Source organism: Onychomys torridus, chromosome 21 (assembly GCF_903995425.1).
Source record: "Onychomys torridus chromosome 21, mOncTor1.1, whole genome shotgun sequence".
Lineage (NCBI taxonomy): Eukaryota > Metazoa > Chordata > Mammalia > Rodentia > Cricetidae > Onychomys > Onychomys torridus.
In genome coordinates, this window is record NC_050463.1 from 15,429,722 (window position 1) to 15,442,523 (window position 12,802).

Below are 12,802 nucleotides of genomic sequence, written 5' to 3' on the forward strand. Positions count from 1 at the left end.
AAAACAAAATGAAGGTTAAAAAACCAAGATACTAGAGTTCTCTCATTTTGACAAAGACCTGGGTGTGGAAAGCACACATGTTTACCATGTGGGTTACAAGTGGTCATTCTTGGCGCCCAATGAAGAAAACACTAAGACCTAACTGCACGGCCCATAGGTTTGCTTTAGGTAAGAACACACATCAGCTGAAAATGACGGAAAGGAGGTGGACATCTAAGTAGCATGGGGAGGGCAGAGTGTGGGTCTGACTGTCCCCAGGGCACATGCATTGGAGACACTGTCCTCAGCCCTTGGTACAACTGAGACTTTAGGAAGGAGAGCCTAATGGAAGAAAGTTGGGTCAGTAGAGGGTGGACCCCTAAAGGGGAAGGTGGGAACCCCACCTCCTCCCCTTTTTCTCTGACCCTGTGAGGTGGAGGTGGATAGGCTACCTCCTTTCCAGCTCCCATTATGATGTACCCAAGGGTCATGGACCAATTGGCCTCAGACTAAAACCTTACAACCATGAACCAAAATAGGTCTTTCCTCTCTTTCTTTTTTTTTTTTTTTGTTTTTGTTTTTGTTTTTTCGAGACAGGTTTTCTCTGTGTAGCTTTGCGCCTTTCCTGGAACTCACTTGGTAGACCAGGCTAGCCTCAAACTCTCAGAGATCCACCTGGCTCTGCCTCCCGAGTGCTGGGATTAAAGGCATGCGTCACCACTGCCCGGCTAGGAGTCACACTTCTATCAGACAAAACAAACTTCTAGTCAAAAAGTTACAATGCCAGGCATGGTAGCTCACACCTGTACTCCCAGGATGTGGGAAGCTGAGGCAGGAGGAACCTAATTAATTCAGCCTGGGCTACATAGTGAGTTCAGCTTGTACTTTTATTTAGTTCAGCTACAGGGCAAGCCTCAGTCTCATAAAACAAAGACACACAGGGGCTGGAGAGATAGATGGCTCAGCAGTTAAGAGCACTGGCTGTTTTTACAGAAGACCCAAGTTTGTTTCCCACATCCACATGGCCACTCACAAGCATCTATGACTCCAGTTCCAGGGCATCTGACCAATTCCCTTTTCTGACCTCCATGGGCACCAGGTATGCATGTGGTGCACATACATGCAAGTAGGCAAAATCCTCACACACCTAAAATAAAAATATAAAATATTTTAAAAACAAACAGCCCGGTGGTAGTGGCATATGCCTTTAATCTCAGCACTCGGAAGGCAGAGACAGGTGGATCTCTGTGAGTATGAGGCCAGTCTGGCTTACAGAGTGAGTTCCAGGACAGCCAGGGCTACACAGAGGAACCCTGTCTTGGAAAAACAATAATAATAATAACAACAACAAGAACTTGCAGACACAAAAGGCGCACTGTATACCAATAAAAGGGTTAGTGCACAAGGAATATAAAACAATTGTAAATGTGTTGGAACCTGGTACCAGAATGCCAAGAGACAGAAAAGCAAATGGCGGCAGATGTGAAGGAGGGACGAGATAGCTAGATATAACATGAAGACATTCGGTATCCCACTTTTTATAATAGAGGTAGTATCCAGACGGATGGGTTTTTTTTTTTTTCTTATTTTACTAAGAAGGTTTGACCATTCCCTGTCATCAAATGGGCCTGCTGGACACATACACAGCACTCCAGCACAGACTAGAATGGACATACACCTTCTCAAGCAGAACCTTCTCCTCCACACCGAACACATGCCGGAGTGGGTCATGACAAGCCACAAAACAAACCTTAAATTTAGGAAGACTGAAGAATGTATTTTTGCCTACTACAAGGCGGGAAAGCCCTAGAAATCAACAGCAAAAGGAAAGCTGGAAGATTCGCCAATATATATGAAAATTGACAAACAACCTAAACAACAGATAAAGACATTGTGTAGTGCTTTCTTTTCCAAAAGAAAGCAGGGGGTAGGAGGAGGTGAATTAGAAAATACTAAAATCTATACCAGGGTAGATTGTTGAACCTACTTCTAAGGAGCAACTTGCTTAAAATGTTTTACATTGGTATACATTTTAGTTTATTGATACAAATTTAAAGTTAATTTTGTTATACTGTATACATATTTCTACTCTTATTTAAAATATTTATATAACTCGTTTAAATTGTGATGTATAGTTTAGAAATGCAGATTAATAATTAGTCTTCTATGATAGTCAAACTTATAGTCATGTTAAGTCTTCTAGGTATGCATATCATTCAGTTAGGTAGGTAATTTTCGAATACTTCAAAGACCTGCAGAATATGGCATTTAAAATGTTTTAAAAATTTAGACTTTCTGGACAGTCAGACATCTTTCAAAGAGAAAGATGAGCATCGAAGACACTCCATATGGAATTTATCTTCTTCTTGGCAAAAATAGCCATTTGAGCAAGAAGCTGTTCTTGCCTGGACTGCTTGACAAAATGTTGTATCGACTGGACATGCAGGACCCATAGGAAGATGTCCACTGAACTTTGTAAGACAAATGGTACTTTAGGTTCCTGCTTCTCAGAAGAAACTGGCAGACCTTCTACAGGACACAGAGAGAAGTGACTGAGAAACTCTAGCCCTGTAGGCTGAAGAATGGATGCTCCAACATTGCAGAAGACCTTTGGGTGACTGTCCAGGCAGCTGTCCAGACTGTCTCTGTCATTCTAGGTTTTTGGAAGTTGCTTACAATGCTCTTCTTAGATGATATTCTATCCTTCTGAGGTCTTTGATGTAGTTGAAGACTAGACAGTTATAATTATGGTTTCTCTTGGTTATGAGAAGAGAAAGGATAAATCTAAAACTTTAGACTCACAAATATAGGATAGATAAAATATTTTCTTTAATTTTTGCCAAATAAAAATAGACTAAATATTATAACTCTTGCTTGATAACTGTTTTGTTATATATAATTTTACTATGTTAAAGTTAAAATTTTCCTTTTAAATAGAATGAAAAGGGGAAATGATGGGTGATGGTGCTCTGCATGCTGTGGATGTGCTGTTCCCATTGGCTGATAAATAAAATGCTTATTGGCCAGTAGCCAGGCAGGAAGTATAGGTGGGATAAACAGACAAGGAGAATTCTGGGAAGAGGAAGGCTGAGTCAGGAGTCACCAACCAGGCACAGAGGAAGCAAGATGACATAGCAGAACTGAGAAAAGGTACCAAGCCATGTGGCTAAACATAAATAAGAATTATGGGTTAATTTAAGTGTAAGAGCTAGTCAGTAATAAGCCTGGGCTAATGGCCAATCAGCATTTTATTTATCAAGCAATGGGAACAACACATTCACAGCATGCAGAGCACCATCACCCATCAAGCACAAATTTCTAAAATTCACAGTCCATGCTAACAAGGAAGTCTACAGCACTCAACGCCTCCATTAAATAATAATAATAATAATAATAATAATAATAATAGTAATAGTAATAACAATGGTGGAGTCAAAGAAATTACACATCTTTACGCTTGAAGAAGGTAGCTAACAGATGGGCTAAGATAAGGTTAGCAGAGGAGAAATACCAGAGCAGAGGTGAGTAAGATGGAGAAAAGAAGAGGGGATAAAGAAGGGTGAGACTCGAGTCAGTTTTGTTGAAAACTGATAGATCTTTGGCTAATTTAGTGGGAAAAGGGGAGAAGATTCCAAATTAGAAACAAAAGACATTGCAACGAAACTCACAAAAACAAAAAGGCTTATAAGAGACTATGAGCAGACCAGCAAGTGGGCAAGCTTGAGGAAGACAGTTAAAATTCCTAGAAATATGCAACCTGCCAATGCAGAACCAAAAAAACAGAACATCTGGGCCCAGTGGTTAAGAGCACCAGCTGCTCTTACACAGGACTGGGTTTAATTCCCAGCACCTAGTTCACAGCCATCAGGAACTCCAATCCCAGAGGATCCAATGAATGACCTTCTGACTTCCACAGGTACAGGAGGGGAAAAAAACAAACAAACACAAAAACAGTAAATCTTTTTAAAAGATAAAGAAAGAAAGAAAGAAAGGAAGGAAGGAAGAAAGAAAGAAAGGAAGGAAGGAAGGAAGGAAGGAAGGAAGGAAGGAAGGAAAGAAAGAAAGAAAAAAAGAAAGAAAGAAAGAAAGAAAGAAAGAAAGAAAGAAAGAAAGAAAGAAAGAAATAGAAAATTTGAATAAACCTTTAACTAGTGAGAGAGACTGGTTTCATCATGGAAAACTTCCCAACAAGGAGAAGCCCAGGACCAAATGGCTTCCCTGCCAAAGTCTATAAAACACTCAAAGAAGAATTAATGTCCTTTGCAAAGCCTCCCAAAAACTGAAGAGGAGGGAATGCTTCCAAACCTGTTTTATGAGGCCAGCTTCATCCTGATAACAAGCCAGACAAGGACCCTTGAACACTGAATTCGTTATTTAAATACACACACACACACACACACACACACACACACACACACACACACACACACCAAGCCTCTAAGAATGAAGAAAATGTGCACAAGTGACTATTACTGGGTCTTAAAATCTAATTCTAACACCTGCCGCAACACAGCTGGACCTTGAGTGTTGCATCTGAGGTGAAAAGCCAGCAGCAGACATATACACTGAGGCCCCACTCACACAAGATACCTGACATCAGACTCAGCTCAGCATTGTGTGCTAGGCCCTGGGAAAGGGACAGATGGGGAGTCACTGTTCAGAGCATGGCATTTCAGTTGTAAAGGATGATTGAGGGAGGTCTGGGCTCGGCCAGTGCATATAGTTTTGTTGACAACTGATAAATCCTTATAGCTACTTCAGTGAACAATGGGAAAAGGGTAGGTTCAAATTTAGTAATAAAAGACATTGCAGCAAAAGTCACAAAAATAAAAAGGATGGTAACAGGCTGTGGGCAGACCAACCAGTGAGACAGATGTTCTGCACTATTCACTTAAAACTGTGTTACAAAGGATATATTTCATATGCCTCCCAGCACACACACACACACACACACACACACACACACACACACACACACACACACACGGGAGGGACTGTATGAGAACCGTAGACAGGAAGGTTGGGAATATGAATAACTGAGTCATCGTTGGAATGGTTACTATGTAGCCATTTAGTTAGTGGAGTGGAAAATGTGGGGGAAAGCTAAACATCCAGTGATTGGATAAGGCACAGCAGCCTCCCCCCAACATATGATGTTTACTATTCATGACTCATGGCTTATCAAACAACCTGTGCTGTGCAAACCAACATTCCTGTGTCAGCCTGAAGTCACCCCAGCAGTAAGGGGCAAAATCAGGACTCACTGAGATACAATTCAAGCACCATAAGGCCCCCTTCCAAAAAAAAAAAAAAAAGTGTTCACCTAAGTGACTTTTAGAGTAATAACGGTTATGTATCCATGGTCGCCAATTTCAGAACATTCCTCTGGCCCCCAAAATAAACCCTAGACCTGCTTCAGTCACTCCCCATTCTCCTGGGCCCTGGAAATCACTAACCTACCCTATCTCTGTGAATTTTCCTTCTCTGTGATCATTTCTTCTGAGCTATAAATTATTGAAATTATTCTAATGACACCAAAGGCCGTGAGTAAGCTGTAATGAACACATCCCTGAGATTGGTGAGTGTGCTGCCTGGTTTTGTGTGTCAAATGATACAAAGTAGAGACATCTGAGAGGAGAGGCATCCCCGCAATCCAGCGCTAAGGCTTTTCCTCATGTAGTGACCAATGCGGGAGGGCCCAGCCCATGGTGGGTGGTGCTATCCCTGGGCGACTGGTCCTGGGTTCTAGGAGAAGGTGGGCTGAGCAAGCAGCCATGAGAAGAAGTAATCCAGTGAGCAGCATCCCTCCATGACCTCTGCATCAGCTCCTGCCTCCAGGATCCTGCTCTGTTTGGGTTCCTGTCCTGACTTCCTTCAATGATGAACAGCAATGCTGAAGTGTAAGCCAAATAAACCCTTTCCTCCCCAGCTTGCTTTTGGTTCGTCCCAGCAATAGAAACCCTAACCCAGACAGTGAGGTCATCGAAATCCTGGTCACTGTTCTGCCGCGGGCTGGCTGTGTGCCCAGTCTCGCCAGATACCTTTGGGGATCTTTCCAACCCTAAAATTGGAAATTTACGATTCTATGGCAATTGATAGTCGATTGATTTTTTTTTTTTTTCAAAAGCAAAAATATTGTTCCCAACTCCTTCGGATCCAGGGCCTCAGTGCTGAGATAACCCAGTTCTGGAAATACGAATTCCGGGCCTTGGATTTATTTGGCAAGTGTTCTACCGCTGAGCTACATCCATTATTTTTAACCATCCTTCTAAAAGTGCCAGAAAGCAAAGCCCCAGGAGCCCCCCCACTGGACAGGAAAACTGAGAGCCTGCGGGCACGACGCTCTTGGGTAAGGAAGGCCTCTTTTCCCTCGGGGTCCCCTGCCGTGTGTAACCACTCAAGCTTGGCAAAGAGCCTACACAAAGAAGAAGAGGGAGCCTGGGGCCAGGCTGAAGACAGCGGCTGCGGTGACCCGGCCTCTGAGCATTCCTGGGGGCTCTAAGCCCACACCCTGGGGCACCTCCCTGTCGGGCTCCGCCCTGCAGACGCTACGATCAAAGCCCTGGCCCCTGGAAACCAGCAGAGCGGCTAGGAGGTTCAGGGGCCGAGACCCATCCCCACCCCACCCTCAGAGGGAATCCAGCCTTTCGGAGGGCGAGACGCCCTGCAAATATTGACTCCAGCCGAGTTTATTATGTTAGAAGAAAGGAGAGCGAGAGCGCAGCGTAGTCCTGCTGGGATCCACGCCTGCCTTTTGCCCCCTCGCGTTTCCCTGGGTAACTTGGGAAAAAGGGGGTGCCGTTTATTTTTCCGTGCAGTGCCCTTTGTGAGACAAAGAGACTGATTATCATACACACAAGGAAATCAGCCCCATTGCTTTGTAAATGCCCTTCCCTCTGCCCCCGACCCCCTTTAGCACACTTTATAAAATACCTACGATCTTGAACCCACACTCCGTGCAAAGGGCCCTCGATCCCCAAACCAGGGCTGGTCTCTGGCGCTCTGCAGACAGGAGCGCAGTGGGTGGCGGGTTTGTTTCCCTCGGTCCCCATCACCCCTCTGGCCGCCTCTCTTACCTCTGCCGCCCTCCCTCGGTATGACCTCATCCCTCTGTCCCACAGCCCCTCCAGTCATTTGGCGCAATGTTAACAACCAGGGCCAATTCTACCCAACGCTTTCCTCCCTCTAACCCCCCACCCCCTACCCTAGAGCCTGGCTCAGAACCCCTGGGCCTCTGACAGGGGTGGGAAGCACCGAGGATCTCGCCAGCTGGGAGCTGGGGCCAGGAGCGACCTAAACTCCTGCCCGCAGCTGCTTCAGAGCCCTGGAAGGCTGCAGCCTCCCTTTAACCTTTGTTGGGCTGGGGTGAGTTTGATTTGGACCAGGACACGCTTCTGCTCCCCACACTACCCCCGGGTGTCATCACTGACAGAGCCATGCATGGGCAACATTTCATTTAAACTTCATTTCGGTACTTCCTGGGGTCTACAATATAGTTGGTGCAGGGTCCAGGAACTCCAGTTCCTTTCTGTCTCTGCTACCCTCCTCAGAGACCCCCCCAAAAAAGGATTCCGCTGTCCGCTCAGGCTTCTTCCCTGCCAAGCAAGCCTTGCCTCCCTGCGGCCTCAGCCCTTGAGAAGTTTGTGTGCAGCCCATCTGGATGATGGCAAACTCCTAGAACACAGTTCCAGTCAGGCCCAGAAGTAGGGCAAGACACCAAGATTCTGTCTAGGGAACAGATAGATCATTTATTGTGGTGCAGATTTCTAGCGAACCGCTTTTGATATTTAAGATTCCTAAGGGAGATGTTTGCCTCGCTGTAAAACTGTGAGACACTCTTCACAGCAGCCTGTTTAAATGCAGCTTCAGGCTGACTGGACTTGAGCCCGAGTTAATGGGGCTGTATTTGACTATTCGAGTCAGCAAAAACAAGGCTACAGAGAACCATGGCTTAGGGCTCCCCTCAACATGTAAAGCAGGTGCATTCAGAAGCCGACTTAGATATGCCAAGAGTTTAACACCCTCCAAATTAAAGGATTCACACAATAATTGTCCCCACCCCACCCCCATTCTAAAAGGTGTGTGAGCATAGGTTACCGCAAAGTTAAAAAAAGACGCATTCCACTTTCTTCCAGTTAAGAAACCAAATGCTTGTGTTATTACAGAGATAACCACGAATTGTTTCAAGTAAATAAACAATAGTAAGACCCGACTGAGGAGACGTCTCACTGGGTAAAGTACTTACCGAGCAAGATTAAAGGCCGGGGTTTGAATCCACAAGGACCCACATAAAGCCAGGCATAGAAGTGGGGGGCAGGGCAGCTTCCCAGCATTCCTATGGTCAGGTGACAGGTAGGGAAAAATAACCCCTAGAAGCTCAATAGTCAGCTAGCCTGGCCTGGTGAATACAGAGGCAAACAACAAGAGAGACCCTGCCTCAAACAAAGTGGAAGGCAGAGGTTGTTGTCCAGTCTCCACACTCACAATGTGGCATGGGCACCTGCACTCACATGCACTGACACATACACATACACATACACATACACATACACATACACATACACATACACATATGAGCCACACAGAGATAAAAGCAGCAATGCCTTTCTACGCTACAATAACATTGTAGCAGTCCTGCAGTGAGAAAGTCTCCCCAGAAAGCATCCCGGGATAAAAATGCTCACGTCAGAGGAAAACACCATCTATTCTTTGTGAGTCAGAGTCAAGCTTCTTCAAGCAGGGATCACGTCTCCTGTGTATGGGCATTTTCTACTTTACCTACAAACTCTTGGCAAAAGCACAGAACTCGAGACACTGTTGACAAAATAACCTTTTGCTAAAGTGAATCTCTATGTAACTGTCCCCAGTTCAAAGAGTCGTTGGATTTTAGAGTCAGGAAGAAAGTGCAAGCGTTCCATTTGGTTAAGAAAACACTTGCCACGCAGGGCTTGTCTAAGAGCTGCGTGTGCATGTCTCTGTTAACACCCACGGCTTCAGAGGAGCTGGAGACGTTAAGCTACTTGCCAAAAGTCACCTAGCTAGCAAAAGGAAGAACCTGGCTGGGACCAGGTCTGTGATGCCAAAGTCACATACTCCCAAGATCGGGAGACCCGCTGGCAGGTGTCCCATCACCACCACAGCTCCCAGAAAACAGCTCCCAGCTGCGGCCATGCTTCCCTGGAGCCAGGACCTCTAAAACAGAAGGATAGGCTAGCGATGAGCCTGTTATAGGGACTGGCCGGCTAGAGGAAAGGCAAGCTCTGGGACAGATTTCCCCCAAGACTGCTCAAGAACAACATCCCAGCCACAGTCAGGCTCCCTTCTGAGACTGGCTTTAATTACAGCCTGCCAGGCTTCCTGTCCCTCCATCTTGGTGCACTAACTGATTGTCCAAATTCCGTCTGTCTTCTTACACCGTCCCCACTTCCCCGCCACACTGCCCTGGGCTGCCTGTATCCTGCTGCTCTTTGCTCTCAGCCCATCTGCCTTACCTTCCTTTTTCCTTGGCTTCTTCAAAGGAACATACAAAGTTCTACCATCTTCTGCAGATTGTTGAAATCCCAGTGTGGGGGGCGGGGACTTTGGCTGGTGAAGCAGCATTCCAGGTCATCTGTGGCTAAAAACTTTGTCCCCACATCATGGCGTGCCTGTGGAGAGGAGCAGACTCCTCTTACTGGTCCCTAATATGGGCTCCTCTGTAAGTGCCAGGTGATAGGAGAGGCCTGACGCTGAAGAAGTCTCTGGGGGCTCGGGAATGCATTGCCCATGTCTCCTATCGGCCCGACCCCATTGCAGAGGTCAGGCGGACTCCTGCTCCAGCCTACAGCTTTTGCCAAGGCTGAGCTTAGCCTTCTGCGCCTCTGCTCTCTGTAACAATGCTGCACAATCTAGAGAATGTCTTAAGGTCAATATCTGTGTGGTTTCATTGGCTGCTCTCCCAAATAAGGAATTCTCAGATTCCTGCCTTCCAAAGCATCTTGGTAACCAGCTGGACGCCGGCTGCCTCTGCGAAGCTGCTGGGTGTGTGCCGTGGAAAGGGCCGGGATCCCCACTAGCTGTTGTTACAGACTTGGTACTAGAGAAGCAAAGTCCAACTTGAGGGTATCATGACAATCCCTGCCTCAAACATTTGCTGTGATGGTGTGATGATCATTCCCAGAGGAGTTTTCCCTTGAAGGGGAAACCACAAGTTTGGAACAGAAAAGAAAGGTAAGGCAGGCGTTCTAGCGTGCCTTGCCCTCATCCAGGACATGCAAAGCGCCTGGGGGGACGGCACGAGCTGTATTATTAGCACATATGGTGTACAGTCCCCACTATTCAATCACCAACATGTGTGGTGTTTTATTCATGTGACAGGAAATACCATTTGCACAATGTTAAACCGCAGCATAGTCTACAGAGCCTTCAAAAGTGATCTGCTTTGGTCTCGGCTCCATCCCCCAGCCCATCACTCCCTGGTGGCAATTAACCTTCACTTTTCCAAGTTTGGGTCCTGGCTCTTTTCTGAAGCTTGTTTTATTGTTTACCCATTTCCTCAACTTCAAGAGTAGAGACAGATGTTTGTTCTTCTAGGAGATTCTTAACAAGCCTGCTTCTAAAAGAACCCCTGTCAACTGTGCCCATCAAGGCCTGAGCAAATGTGAACACTTTACACTGTTTGGGGCCCCATCCTTCCAATGACACAGGCCCCCTCAAAGTGCCTGCCTGGGGAAACTCAGGGCTACCTAAAGACTGTGTATATCGTCTAGCTCCTGAGACAGCCCCTAGGCTCCAAGGGAGGCCAGGCACTCCATCTAATGAAGCAGGTTTGTAACCACTCAAGGCTGCTGTGATCCACTCACTCCTGCTTTAGAGGTTCCTACCTAGGCTGCACAAGTCCATGCCAAAAATTTGGAGTTGGGTAGGCATTATGATTTAAAGTGTTACTGTTTGGGGTGGGAGGGGAGCTGTCAGGCTGTATTGTGTTGTTATCTTGTTTTGTTGTGGTACAAGGGTTAGAATTCACAGCTCTACCCCTGTACTGGGCATGATGTCTACCACAAGGTTGTATGCCTGGCCCTAAAATTTTGTTTTTCTCATCATGACTTTTTGTTTTGTTTTGTTTTGTTTTGTTTTGTTTTGTTTTTGGTTTTTCGAGACAGGGTTTCTCTGTGTAGTTTTAGTGGCTGTCCTGGATCTCGCTCTGTAGCCCAGGCTGGCCTCGAACTCACAGAGATCCGCCTGCCTCTGCCTCCCAAGTGCTGGGATTAAAGGCGTGCGCCACCACCACCCGGCCTCATCATGACATTTGAACAGATGTTCAGCACTATCTATCATACATGCTATAGAAACATGCAAAGCAAAAGCCCTGGAGGCCCAGTTTTCTCATCTGTACCATGAACACTTACTTCCCAAGCCGGGCATGGGGTCTCACATCTGTAATCTCAGCCCTTAGGAGGCTAGGACAAGAAGAGTGCCATGCACCCACAGCCACACTGGGCTACACAGAGAACTTACCAGGTCAACCTGGGCTACAGAGCGAGACCATTGTAAAACATGAAGTAAACAAACAAACAAATGAATATAATTCTCTCACAGTAGGTATCCATGTAACTTTCCCTTCTCCCTTCCCTCCCTTCCTGCTTCTCCACCGCCCTTAGCCCTTAGAACACACACTTTCTTCTAGTGAGGAGGTTAAGAGCCCTGGAGTCTGGAGAAGGTTAGCCCAGACTGGTAAGAAGGCCTACCCATAGCTGCCTCTACTCAGCCTACCACGTGCTCTATCCCCGGCCTCAGGATATGATGGTACAGTTCCTGTCTTGGCTCCTGGTGCTTGAATCCCTGTTCAGGGATGTTTCTTTCTTATTGGCTAAATGTTTGTATCCCCACAAAATTCATACATTGAAACCTTAATCCTAATGGGACAGTATTTGGAGATAGGGTGTCTGGGAGGGGACTAGGTCACAGAGGTGAAGCACTTATGAATGGATTAGTGTAAAAGAAGAGAACAGAAAGGAAGAGGAGGAGAGCAGAAACCGCTTGCTGTCTGTGATGGCTAATCTTCATCATCAACTTAACTGGTTTACAGTCACAATGGAAACACACTTCTGGGTGTGTCTATAAGAGTATTTCTAGGAATTTTTTAACTGGAGAAGAAAGAGCCACCATAGATGTGGGTGCTAGCATCAATGGGCTGGGGTCTCACAGTCAACAAAGAACAGGTGAGCTGAGAATAAGGATTCACCTCTTTTCTTCCTGACAGTGGATGCAATGTGACCAGTGCCTCGTGTTCCTGGCACTATAATTAATTCACCCTCAAACTGTGAGCTGAAATAAGCCCTCCCCTGAGTTTTTTTTACCAGGTAGTTGGTCCCAGCAGTGAGAGAGTGAGTAGCTATACAGTCTGTCTACCATGAGTCTATGAGAGTGGACAATCCGTAGCCCTCACCAAACCCAACCTGCTGACATCCTGAGCCCAGACTTCTAGCCCCTAGACCTGAAAGGAAGAAGTGCTGAAGACACCATGTCCCCAAGTAAGAAGTCAGTAGCAATGGAAATAAAAAGAAAGACAGAAAGAAAGAAAAAGACCCAGTATCCAGTGTCCTTGCAAAGTCCTGATATAAAAGATCGACAGGTCTCTTCACGACAAACTCTTCCAACATGCATGTTCTAATGAGTTAAAGAAGCCCACTCATGTTTCCAGGAGCCTCCACAGGGAGGGAGAAACACATAGCTTTCCATCACAATCTTCCGTGGTGTCAGAACATGGAACTAGAGCACACACAGCCCACTCTAACTAAGATCACCTCAGCCTTCTCTGTCTGCTGCTAACTTCTCTATTACA

General features: G+C 46.1%; 1 protein-coding gene across 3 annotated transcripts in view; it reads right to left on the bottom strand.

Moving 5' to 3' along the window:
* Ston1 (stonin 1) overlaps window positions 1–12,802 on the bottom strand; it is a 43,993-nt gene that overhangs the window by 8,026 nt on the left and 23,165 nt on the right. Inside the window, exon 1 of one of the 3 annotated variants that reach the window (XM_036171008.1) lies at window positions 9,471–9,816. The exons of 1 other annotated variant lie outside the window; for it this stretch is intronic. The gene's annotated coding sequence lies outside the window, so the exon portion shown is untranslated. Of the gene's footprint in view, window positions 1–1,012; window positions 1,041–9,470; window positions 9,817–12,802 lie in introns of those variants that run through there. One more of the 3 variants, XM_036171009.1, reaches the window with a different exon arrangement.